A 14,090-nucleotide genomic window follows, 5' to 3' on the forward strand; every position below is an offset into this window, starting at 1 on the left:
GGGTACTACTACTCACCTCTACCTTTGCAGTTAACTTGTCCAAGGGAACATCAGTACCCACAAGCAGCTGTGGCTCACCTTCAGTCTCACTGCTACAGTGTAGCTCCCTTCCTGAAGTAACCACCTCACCAGTCCTGGCTGCAAGTATGCAGTCTGCCTGGGTCTCCCACAGGCTACCAGACCCACATGCTTGTCTCCTATCCTCACTGTGTATAACTGCATAAGTACATGGTACTGCCTCATCCAAATCCTTCCCTCTCAGGACATCTGCAGGATGGTAGTTTAGTACCCCTGTTGTCTCAAGACAACCTACTATTGGCATTTTATCTTTCCCACTTACTGGCTCCCTCACCTTTGGTTCCCCACCTTGCCTCTGTGGACACCTGTATGCCACATGGCCCCACTGGTTGCATTCAAAGCATTTAACCCTAACTCCTGGACATGTATCTGGACTAGTGGCTTCCCCTGCTACTGGCAGATTCTGTTGGGGCAGACTGTGCTGCCCACCATGAGCTCCTTTAGACCCATGAGCAGTACTAGGGCTCCTCTTTCTGTGCAGGGTTGCCCTGCTAGCCAGGTATAGGTCTCCCTCCTTCCCCAACTCATCTGACGTAGCACATTGTCTATCAGCTAACCAGATCCTCATGTTTTCAGAGAAAGTGTTAAGGGCTTTTTCCCTCACCAAAAGGTCTGCTAGCCCTTCAAAAGTGGTGACCTGACATCCACTCACCCAGCTATGAAAATAAGTGTTCAGTTCAGCAACATATTCACACACACTTTCATCTGTCTTGTGTCTATGCTCATGAAACCTTTTCCTATACATTTCAGGTGTTAGCTTAAAACATTCTAAAAGACATTTTTTACAGCAGTATAATCAAAACAGACTGAGTCAGACATTTTTGACAAAAAAGTTACAGCTTTCCCATGGAGTAAGGGGGTCAGGAACCATACCCAGAGCCTTTGGTCAACACTGTACTGTTTGCATACCCTCTCAAACATATGAATGAAACTATCAAAATTATCCCCCTCTTTAAATTGCAGAAGAAATTTACTGACCTGTTGTGCTTCTGGGGTCCAGTTACTCCCTTCCCCATTACCTCCATGACTCTGGCAAAGAGTTGCATTTCCCTCTCATGCCTCCTCTAACGGTCCTTTATTTCAGCTTCTAACTCCAAACGCCTGGCCTCGAACTCAAGTCTCTTTAGCTCCAGCTGAATTTTTAAGCCCACTGCAGAAAGGTTGAGCTGTCTATTTTCTGAGGATATTGTATCTCCACTGCCAGTCTGATTGTCCTTCGCAGAAAGGTTGAGCTGTCCATTCTCCAAGGATATTGTATCTCCACTGCCAGTCTGATTGTCCTCCTGGATGCTGTTTTCTGATGCAGCTGTAACCAAGGCTGCAATCAGGTCTGCCTTAGTCAGGTTTCCATGCACCAGTCCCCTAGCCTGGCACATCTCCACCAGCTGGCTCCTTGTCAGCTTTCCATACTCCTCTGCTGACATGCTGCCTGCTCACCCTGACTAACTAAGCTAACAAAAGAAATAAAACAATTGTGATCTGAACTCTGAGTATTCACTGCATGGCTGATTTAGAGTACAAAACACCTTCAGAGATCACTGTACATAAGCTACAGGATTCACTCTACCCACACCACTACAAACCAATTAGTATTTGCCAACTAATTAATATGTGATGTGGATATCCACCACCACCACAAATGTGAAGTGGATCCCACCACTGCAAACCACATGTGATGCCTGCGCCCCAATCCTCACCACTAACACCAGAGAGGGCGTCTCATATAAAAGGAAAGGATAACAAATACACACAGTAAAGTACAATTTCCCTTAAGTGCACACAGAGATCACAGTCAGTCTGGGGCTGGTTGCTCCCTTGCTCCCCAGGTCCCCAATAAGACTCCCCACTGGCACAGCTATAGGGTCCAGATCTCAGCCTAGCTGGCAAGCTAACCTCTAGTACCCTCTCTGTCCAACACACACACACATACACACACACACACACACACACACACACACACACACACACACACACACATGCACACTTTGAGATAAGTATTTATACAACTTCACAGACACTCCTAGGAAAGGCTGACACAGATTCCCCAGCTTTGCCCCTTTACCCAGACTATACAGTAGTAATTACTGCCACCACTAGCTAATAATTATCAGCTTCCCAAAGGCCCTTACAAAGGTGTTCAATTATTACTGTGCAATATTATTATCCGATTTTAAGTGAGACTAATCAGTCTTAAGGCTTATTAGAGTGGCCTTGTACAATAAACTCTATAAATTTGCAATATACTCTAGAACTTAACTTATCTCTAAACAAACCAGCCACAGGTAAAAGTTTTTTAAAATATTTAATAATAAATACTTAAAACACAAAATAATACTACTACACCACAGTGCTATTCAAGAGTTCAGAGATCACACAGAAACTTAAAATAATTCAGTAGTACAGTTCTGACATCACAGAAAAACACTTAGTTCTAAACTTTCTAATTTCTAGCTATTTCTACAAGAAAATATACGTCTAAGATAACTTACTTAAAACAACAGGCAGTGCTGAGGTTGGATATCAAGACAAAAAATGCTCAATAATCTCTGGTTCTCACTGTTTGAATTGAAACTGCAGTTCTGATAAAATATTACATCATTTGTTTACACTTTCCTGGTTCCCAGGCCACACAGAAACTACATTTCCATTCTTTTACACTTAGAGCAATAAAGGACATTCCACATGTAAATTCTGGTCATTAACTTTAGCCTTAAAACAATAGGCAGAATATTTACTCCAGACTCATTGACTCCAAATTCTAAGTTCAAAGGAATAGACATAAAGTAATTTTAATTTCAAAGGACAAATAAGAAATGCTTGACTTAGTTTTCCTTTCAGCAGATGGCAATATTGCCACATTGTTGAAACAGCATTTCTTTACATTTAAAACACAAACCTGCATTTTCATTTATATTTACAAATGCCAGAATTATGTATCAAATTCTATGTGACTAGGCTATCAGCTTTCACCCTTCTTTACCAGTCTTTACAAGCTGTATGGCTTACAAATAGGACATGGGAAGTATCATACAGCTACTGGACAGGTGCTATCCTTGGTTACAGTCAGGGTGCCCCACACGGCTCTATCCTAGGTCCTTACTTGTTTAGATTGTATCTTTTAGACCTAAATTTTTCATCTGATGTGTTCTACAGTCTATATGCAGACAATCTGAAATTGGGAAAACTGATTACATGTGTTACAGATATGGCAAGTCTGCAAAATAATTTGGCTAAACTTATCATTTGAAGACAGGGGATAATATGTTGATAAATACATCAAAAATTAAGCATATGAGATTTGGGAGACATAAATTGAAAGGTGAATATTTAATACAGCACGCAGTCATTGAAACACCAGACTCATTTAAGGACCTAAGTATATGGGTAGATCCAGTTATGAGTTTTTCTACTCATATCAACCAATTAGTTAATGATATTCATAGAACTGTAGGTTGTATAAAAAGATTTATAAAGTCTAAAAAATCAAAAATGATGAATTTATTGTTTTTTAGTTACATGAGACCCAAACTTGAGTATGGAATAACAATATGGAAACCATATAAGAAAATAAGCAGGAGTAAACTGGAAAGAGTGCAGCAAAAATATACCAAGGACTTTCATGGATGTGAAAATTTAAGCTATTATGAAAGATTAAAATAAACAAACTTATACAGTGCCTGTTATAGATATCTAAGAGGAGATCTTATTCAGGTATATAGAGCATTTAGAGACAACTTCCTCTGGGAATGTTTGGGGTTATCAAAAAGTACTAGAGAATCATTAGAAAACGTATGTAGAGGATGCTATAGGAATGAGAAGTGCACTAATTGGTTCTCTGACAGAGTAGCTGATGCATGGAACCAACTACCAAATTACATTAAAGCAAGTACTAGTTTAGATATTTTTAAGAACAGCCTGGACACATATTATGGAACCAAGTGTTTTGCTATATTGTCAAGCTACTAGGGCATTAATGCCCATGCTTGAAATATTTGTATGCATGTATGTATTTATGAATCAAATTCTTATATTATTTAAAAAACTCGTTAAAATTATTTATGTAAAGATCTATCAATAATATTATTCCCACTAGCTTACACAAGCAGATGTCTAATCTATTGTAATAGTAAAAAAATGACAGATTTGAAGGAGAATGGACTTACACATTGGCATTAGTTCTTGTCAGGAAACAAATGCATCCTGGAGATTATTTAATTGCAAAATGTAGCATAGAAAATAATAGTTGGTTAGACTTGCATACATGTAAAGAATTTATACAAGATAAAATCAAAGTAACATTCAATACACAAAATACTCAAATTCCCAAAATTCTAAACCTTCTATCTAATATCAATAACAAATCACCTAATACTATTTCTTCATTATCAATAATTTACAAAATCCTAAGAATTGAATTTGCCTTATCCTCATACCTCATTCTGATCATATTCAACTGAAATTGACAGAGAAAAATATTCTGATAATAATAAGAAACTAACATTGAAATCAGCAGTGAAAGCAACATCTTCCCCATACTGGAAAATATTTACATGGAAATTTATACATTGAGATTTTCTCACACCTCAAAAGATAGCAGCTATATATAAATTAGATAACACAAAATGTTGGAGATGTGAAACAGATTTTAATGCTGATTGGCAACATGTGATAATTTGCTATAAAGTAGTTCTTCTCTTTTCCACTGACTTCAGAAACTTTTGTAGAGCATTGTGGTGGGATAAGTGTAACATCTCAGATTCTCTTATATTATTTAATGCACCTATACATGAAATGATTCCAGTATCACAAACACCTCTTCTTTGGAGTATTTTAGCAATAGCTAAAAAAAAAAATGGAAAAAAAAAGACTACTATCTCATTCAATAATGAATTGATCTGTTTAGCAAAATCAGTATGTAATAACGAAACACTTACTATAAGAATGAAGACTAAAAATGTGACACATAAATTATTAGCTTGGGAAAAATATATTAGAAATGTTTTGAATTTTGATAAGGACTTTGTAAATAATAGCTACATAGGTACATATTTTCATGAGACTGTTAATTAATAATTGTGTAAATGATTATTTTTTTGTTTTAAAATCAAAGAAAAAGTAAAAAAAAAAAGAAAACATATTGGTGGGATATTCAGAAAGAACCATAATTATGTGACACTGTGTTATTTAGCATAGTGTCACTTCTTTATGGGATGCTATGCTAAATAGCATAGCAGTTTTATCATGATGTAATCCAATGATGATTATCTCTCTATTAGGTACAGCATAGTGGCAACATGTCATATAATGGGCCATAATGGCTAATGTCACATGCACAGTAAGGTGTTATGCCTGATCCTACATATGTTCACATGTGCAACAAATTACTTCACTGCTGCAACATGAGCACTATGATCAAGGCAAAAAGGAACACGTCATCAAAGTGGCATTTAACTTCATATACATGAGGAAGAAAAAAGATGATGTAGGAAACCCAGGAAAAGTGCAAGAATTTCTGGCATGCAGGTTCATTTCCCATGTTTAAGAAAGGTGGGAGGATGGTAGCAAGGAGCAGGAGAGAGGAATAGGGAGAGATATAAAAGGTATCTGTGGTAGATATGCTAATGTAAAATGTAGAGAGACAAGCAGGCAGACAAGGAAGGTATGGACACTAAATGGGGACAACATTGGAGGGATGCAGACAGAGAGACAGATTGTGGACAAGTGGCCATATTGAGGGTTAGACTACACGTGAGGTAGGTGGGACATGATACCCAAGAAATGCAAACACAATAATGGGGATATGGTGAGGTACAGAGTACCTGCTTGATCTGTCCAGATGAGGACATATCCAGATGTCCTCATCTGGACAGATCAGTCCCAGTCCCATGGCTGACAACATGGGTAAGTCTCGCATTCAGTGGCAGAAAAGCTGAGCAAACCAGCCATAGGACTGTAATCAGTTCAATAAGGAACTAGTTCTAAGCGTCCATCCTGAGAGTTGATCACAGAGGTCACCAGTGAGGCTTCTAGGAAGACTTCCACAGGTTGACCTTCATACCCATGCAGAAAGGCAGGACAGTTTACTGCTGGTTACACAGCAGTAGGCTTACTGGCTGAGGTAGACCAGATGGCCAGCACTGTATCACATCCAAGGCAAAGGATATATTGCCAGAGACAGAGTCATAACAGGACTACTAAGACTGAATCATCTCACAAAGAAGGGAGAGTTCCTTGTTCCCTTTTACATGGAAGTTAAGAGAACCTTCATATCCGATTGTGGCTTTGATGTGAGAGTTGCTCTGGTGAAGACTATCCTAATGTGCATATGCAATGCACCAATTTAATTCTAGCCATGGAGAACAGATATGCATATGTGTTCTGCTGAATAACCCATTCAGATGTCTGCATCTATTTTCCATATATATCGAGGATACAACCACAGCGACCTGCACTGCAATATACATATGTGCATATATGCTATGCAAATAACTGGCATATACCAAGATCTATGTCACATGCTGGAATAAATGTCACATCTCTTTCTAACACCATCAAACATATGCTATCCCTATGCTTTCATAGTTTCTTGCAATGGAGGGCCCAGCACAATAGGCCAGCACATGCTTGATAGCAGTACACCATATATGGCTATCAATGATGACATCAAGCACATGGAAAAATCCAATGACAAAGTGCCATTGTCTGAAGTGATAACATTGGAGGGCTTGAACATATCCTTCCATATACAGCAGAGAAGCAGGTCAGATCCCTGACATCACATATGTTTAGTGTTGGATATCCTGTCCATATTATCCACAGCAAATCTGAAGAGGACGCACCACCACTGATGACATCTGTGTGACATACTGCCTCCTAGATAGACATAGCAACCATAGGAGAGATCTGGTATGCACATCATGGCAGGGACTGGAGTGTGCTGTGTAGCCTGCATGACGAAGTACAGGTGTTGCAGGGACTGTAGAGTAACTTACACTGCATGCAGAATGGCATGGCATGTAGGGAGCAGGAGCAAATGTGTCCACAGAGGGTACTATTAGCCCATTTGACATATATTAGCACATCTGTGAAGGTACTGCCAGTACAAGGGTTCAGATGCACATTCACAGACCAGGCTTATGGCTGTGGCAAGTACTGCTCTAGTGATGACAACACTGCTACCCCTGGTCATGGCTGTCTCCACCCCTAGTCAATCACAACATCATATTTGGGCCAGTGCTCTTCTGGCTCTACTGTGGGGACTGGGTCAGCTACAGAAGATCATGCAGTTCTATTTCACAGCTGTCCACTACTGGCCTGCTGAGTGCAATGTTTCATTGCTGCTATGATTAGGGTCATGGATGGCCTCCATCAAGTCATCCCACATGTGGGGCCAGTACAGGGTTGTTATAGATGATCCAAAGGTGCTACAGTACTCTTTGGGCAGGATGCATCAAGCTCTGATGCTATAGGACAACAGGATGTATCTAGATAAAATGAACAACATGGAAGCAACCCTGACTGTGAGAGATGTGGTCCCTGACTCCCCTTAACCTATCTATATAGCTACCTCATTCATTGTCTATAAACCTTAGACCTACAGTAGCATTGTTGTCAACTGCTAATGTGATCCACATCTCCTTTGTATGTAATAATGACTATTCCCTTCCAACCCTTCTGGACTGTCTGGGTATGGTAAAGTTTGATGCACAGCATTGAAAGTCAATGCACTGTAATGCATAGCATGGATGTGTTAATGCATATGCATCAGTTTAATTCTGTATTATCATTGTCATGATCCATTATTTTTGACAGGCCACTGCATCTTTGCTTATGCCACAAAATATCAAACCTACGTTTGCATCACTTGAGGTACAGCTGCAGTGCTTTCTTCTGATATCTCCATTTTAAATCTTCTTCACTGTTGCAAAGGACTATTAGGTAGAGATACGATATTCCCATGTTGTCTTTGTTTGCATAGCTTCATATACTGCAACATTGCATACTAAGAATATGTTAATGCAGGTCTGAGGTGCATAATAAAGTGGGCATCCAGATTTGTCCAAGCAGCAGACAATGATAACATCATGTATGTGATGTTCTTTGTCTGCAGCAGAATGGTGTTGCATGCTATATCTGCTATAGTCTGTGGCCTATGTATGCGGGTAATCAGTCATAGTTGTAAGGCATATCCTGTATCACCTTTAGTGCATAACAGTTGGCAGCATTATGAGTGGTTTGCTGCCTAAGTACACATGAACAGCATGTCTCATGGCAATGAGAGCATCTATCAACTAAATGCACCCCGTGTGAAATGCATGCAGAGGTCCAATAAGTGCCACATACTGGATTCATGGGAACTGTCTCATTAGTGCAAATTCAACACCCCACCTCAAAATGAAGGTGATTCTATCCTGTCTGTGGAAACCAAATATCCCACACATACTGTGGAATCACACCAATGAGCTGGTGTAGAATTCACAAAGCTGATGTGTATTAAACTCCTAGCATGACCCTTGAAGCCCCCCCTACCCACTCTTACATACGCTAACTGTAATCCTACGCTTGTCCCTAATCCCAATCCTACACATGCCTCTAACCACATACACGTGAAACACACTTTCCCTAGCAGTACCGTTATACAAACAAATTGTATCTGCAAGTTAAGAGATGATTTATTTATTTATTTATTTAGGGGGCCAGGGCGAAGTTAAATAATCCATAATGGAAAGTTTATTTTTTCAATTTACTGATTTGTAGAAATATAGCAGTCTGATGAAAGGTAAGCTCACTCTGTATTTTAGAAGAATGGTGCTCATAATTGTTGACATTTTTATACTATCATTAAACTTTCAGTACTAGTTTCTTATATCTTGTGTTTATACAAAGGCATTAGGTTCATAGGTTGTTACTAGGCTTATTGACTAAGGAACCTAGCCCAAACTTTCGGTTTCATCAAGCACTTTCTGGTTAAGTGACTCAGGATCATGTGATATACTAGTGAGGAACTGAACCCTGTACAACAAGAACTCCGGATCACAGTCTTAACCCTCTGCACCAACTGCCAGACTTTAATTTTTATACCCATTTTACACCTAGCTAATTATCCCACCTGAGAACCAAACCCTGAACCTTCTGTTTGTAAGGCAACATTAACTATTATGCCAACTCCAACCTCAGAAACACAGCTGCCTTTTGCTCCACAGTACTCCGAAATATCCTTCCATGAGGATCACCCAGGATTCATCTTGCTGGGGACTCTGTCCCATCAGCTGAGGAATGAAAGAAAATGACAACTTCAGATACAAAAGTTATGTACTTGCCATAATGATGAAGCTATGTTGTTCCTCCCCTTGGCATAGCAGAGGATGGTTTTAGCCCATTGACCTCTAGGTTATGGGGCCAGCATGTTTCTGATGTGCCACTCTGCTATTGCACCACCAAACTGTGTTCCAGGCACAGACATTGTACATGAACAGAATTAAAAACTGTCTTATGCTGTCAGTCAATCAGCCAGTTGCTGATCACCACTAACTAACCCAACCCATAACAAATATGGTATAATATCAATTTCTGAAGCCTTTCTGAGTAGTTGAAGTTTTCTAACCCTATTTTTTCCATTAAGAAATCAGAAAGTTTTTTTGAGTCAATTCAGGTGTCTTTTTCATAGATTCATAGGTAAGTACTAGGCTATCTTCCTGAGAGCATCTATAAGCCTAGCCAGAATGGGTTGGCTTTTGCCGCCTTCTTAGATTAGTTCCCTGTGCCTCTGTCCAGCAGAGCCATTAGTTCCCTGTACCTCTGTCCAGCAGAGCCACTGCAGTGATTCCCGGGGTAAATTTTCTGTTTCCCATCCACTTGTCAAGGTTTCTCTTGAAGAGTGTTAGTGAGGGCCTCTGCCTAATGTAGATTGGAATCCTGTTCCAAAGCATGGGGAGTCTCTGCGACAGGAATCTATCCCTCCAGCACATCCTATTTTTCATTGTGGTGAGGTTTAGATCCCTAGAGCGTGTGGCTCTCAGTGATTTGTTTTTTTTTTTTTAGGTGGAGCTATAACATACTGTGGTTGCAGCCATGGAGCTATTAGATTTATCATTTAGAATTTGATTTGTCTAAGAAATATTATTTTCTGAGTTTTCCATTTATGTTTCAGTTTTGGTGCACAACGTTTACATTTTAATCTACCACTGCCCCTTCATCTTCCTTCTACTTTACAAAACAGGGCACACTGAAACAATGCATTGAGCTCATGATGTTTGATTTTTTTTTTTTTTTTTTTGCAGTATGGACAGAATGCCTAGGACAGTACCATACAAACCCAGCCAAAATGTTTTCCAGACAGCTGAGGTGTCAAAATTGCCAGAAGTTTTTTTTTTTTTTTTTAAAGATAAAGAGGAAGTTCATATTATTATTGAACGAAAACGCTTAACTTTGTGCAATAAAGGAGATTTTTAGTAACTTTCTGTGGTGTACTGGTTCCCTGCCTTTGGAAGTCAGCATTGGTTTTATTGGTTTGTGCTTCATTTTATTGGATTGGTGATCTTGCTTTGTCTTAGACAAGGGCCAGATTCCCAAAAAGTTGATCAAAGTGCAATTGACTTACTTTGCTGTAAGGCCTATCAATAAGCAGGCTATACTGGGGGCCTGATTCGTAAAGACCTGGTTCATAGGTTCATAGGTAGGTACTAGGCTATCAGCCCTGGGGCCTATACAAGCCCAGCCAAAAAGGTACCCTGGCTTTTGCTACCCAAAAAAATTATTTTCCTGTGCCACTATTGAGCAGAGCCACAGAGGTGATCCCCGGGGTGAATTTCCTATTTCCCATCCAATCATCAAGATTTTTCTTGAAGACTGTTATTGAGGAGCTTTGTTTGATATAGATGGGTAGTTTATTCCAGAGTATGGGAAGTCTCTGGGACAGGAATCTATCCCTCTGGCATGTAATTTTTATAGTGGTGACAAGGTTTAGGTCCCTAGAGTGTATAGCTCGGAGGGATTGGGATTTCTTTAAGTGGAGCATGTCCAACAGCTCTGGGTTTGACATATCTTTGTATGTTAGGCAGAGATCACCTCTGAGTAGGCGATATGCGACGGAGTAAAGCTGGATGTTTTTAGACGGTCTGCGTAGGGCATCTGTTTGAGGCCGGTAATCCTCTTTGTGAGGTATTTCTGCGGCCTTTCCAGTTGTTGTAGATGTCTTGTGAAGTACATACCAAAAGGGGTGTTGTACTCTATAATGGGTCTAATGATTGATGAGTAGAGGGGAACAATGACCACTTTTTTTTCTGGATGAGAAACCTTTCGTGATGAGGTGTGCCACGTAAAAGGATTTCCTGACTACTGGGGTGATGTGATTATCAAAGGAGAGACTACTGTCCACCTGTGTCCCAAGGTCTATTATCACACTTTCAGTGTTAAGTATACTACCACCTATGTTGTAGTTCATGGGTACAGAGTTTTTACCAAAGGGGATGACAATGCACTTTTTGGCATTGAGCTTGAGGCCATGGCTTTGACACCAGGCATCTGTCTCAGTGAGGCCCTTTTGTAGGATGTCCACATCGTTGGAGTTTTGATTATGGCTCCTAGTTTGCAGTCATCTGCGAACTTCATTAGCCATAGACCTTCTGTGTTAGACTGTACTTCAGAGAAGTAGATACCAAACAGGAGAGGACCCAGGACTGAACCCTGTGGTACTCCACTTGTCACTGGTCTGAAGTCGGATTTGGAGTCTGCTACTTTCACAGTGTGGGTTCTGTCAGTGAGCCAGTTGGCAATCCATCTTGTGACATAGGGATTTATACCTAGTTTAGTGAGTTTATCTTTAATTCCAGAGTGGGAGATGGTGTTGAAAGCCTTGGCAAGATCTAGATAGGCTGTGTGAACCACCTTACCCTTGTCTACAGCTTTGGTGACTGCTTCAAAGAAGTGTATCAGGTTTAGGAGACATGATCTGCCTTTTACAAACCTGAAGTGGGTGGGGTCCAGAGTTTGGAGACTACTAATGTCTTTGTTTATAAGTTCCCTGATGATATGTTCCATGGCCTTGCAGACCAGGCTCGTCAGGCTAATGCGGCAGTAGTTCCCAGGGTCCGTGGTGGCTTCCCCCTTGTGGAGTGGGATAACTGTTGCTGTGCGCCATTCAGCAGGCACAAAGCCTGAGGTGAGGCTATGATTGAACATGGTACTTAGGTGGGGTGCCAGTTCGTTCTGTAGTTCATGTAGATCGCAGCCTGGGATGCTGTCTGGTCCAATGGATGCTGTGTTCTTGGCTTTGGAGAGTGTGGTTTTTACCTGTGCAGCCGTGATTACAGGAACTTTGCATTCTTCCGTTATCGAGATGGGCTCTTTAGGGGGAAAGAGGGGGGTAAAGTTAGCATTGAACCTATCTGCCAGGATGTTGGCAATATCAGTTGGGTCTGTATATTTAGTGCCATTGTGCTGTAACTCAGAGCAGATCTGAGTGTTGCCATTGAGATTCTTGACATAGCTATAGAATGCTTTGTGGTAGTCTTTAGAATCAGTGGCAATTTTGTTTTCTTAACTAGCTTTGGAGGATTTTATCAGGGATCGCAGCTTCTTACTGAGGCTGACCAGGGATTTTACTCTCTTTTGCAACAGTTACTTCCTTCTGTTGTACAGTTTGTTTATGGCAGGGGACCACCAGATTGGCTTCCTTTTTTTAGAAGATAGCATCTTGGTTCTGTTTCAGATAGCACGATCCATGCACTCATGTAAGTGCTTATAAAGTGCAATTGTGTAGGATTCAGTAGTCGTAACTGTATTGTCCATCTGCATGGGTGTCATGAAGTTCACCACTTCTGTCTTAAGAAGCATGAAGTTGGCTTTGGAGAAATTTTTTACCATGGTTTCCTTAATGGGGGAGTGGGGGCAGGATGTGGATATCTAGGGTAATTAGCTTATGGTTGGATTGGACTAATGAGGAGTTGACTTCAGGTGTGGAATACCGGTCACTCATGTTGGTAATGACTAGATCTAGGATATTGTTGCCCCTGGTGGGGGTGTGGATAAGTTGATCCAGGGCATTGGAGTTTATGAATTCCAGAAAGCGTTGAGTGAAGGAGTTGGTACATGAGCAGTTTTCTAAGTTAATGGTGGGGTAGTTGAAATCGCCCATTATTAGGGTGTTTGGTTGAACCCTAATATTTTCCAGTACATCAAGAAAAGAGGAGTGGTAATCCTGGGGCATGGTGGGTAATCTGTAGCAAGCTACAATTTGGATTGCAGTTTTGCCCAGAGTTAGTTGCACATGGATAGCCTTGGCTGCATTATGCTGAGCAACTAGCCTGGAGGTGTGGATATCCTTAATGAATATGGACACACCTCCACCTTTGGTGTTCCGGTCCAGGTTACATGGCCGAAAAGTGTGGTATGAGTTATAGCTTGGTAGTGCAGGGGTGCTCTCTGGAACCTTGAACCAGGTCTCAGTCACTGCACAGATATCGATGTTCTCCATTTTAAGGAGTGCCTCGAGTGAGTTCATTTTGAGATTTAGACTTCTAGCATTGAGTAGCATCACCCTCAGTTTTTGCTTGCCTGTTCCTGTTACAGTGGTGAATTTGTCATTTGAACCTTGCCTATAAAAGGCACTATAGGGGCAGCAAGAACCTTAGCCAGTATCCGGAATCCCAGGGGTGACAGGTGCAGGCCATCTCTGGTAAAGCATTGTGGTCTGTCGACCATGTCATTCCAGGCAGACAGATACTGGATCCCTTTAGAATGGCACCAGAAGCTTAGCCAATTGTTGAAGTCAATCATTTTGTCCTTGTCCTGCGGCATCATTCTGGGTGATGGCAGAATGCTACTCAGGGCTAGGGTCATACCTGCCTGGGCTACAAGATTGGAGAGCTCTTCCATGTCTCTTTTCATGGAATCCAGGGAGGTACATCTCAGGTCGTTCACACCAACATGGACAATGACAGAGTCATATTTGTACTTGCTGTGGAGTGACCTGAGTGCGTGGTTATGTGGCGGATCCTGGCATCCGACAGGCA

The sequence above is a fragment of the Protopterus annectens genome, chromosome 11.part0 (genome assembly GCF_019279795.1).
Source record: "Protopterus annectens isolate FY-2018-M chromosome 11.part0, PAN1.0, whole genome shotgun sequence".
In the NCBI taxonomy this organism is placed as follows: Eukaryota; Metazoa; Chordata; order Ceratodontiformes; family Protopteridae; genus Protopterus; species Protopterus annectens.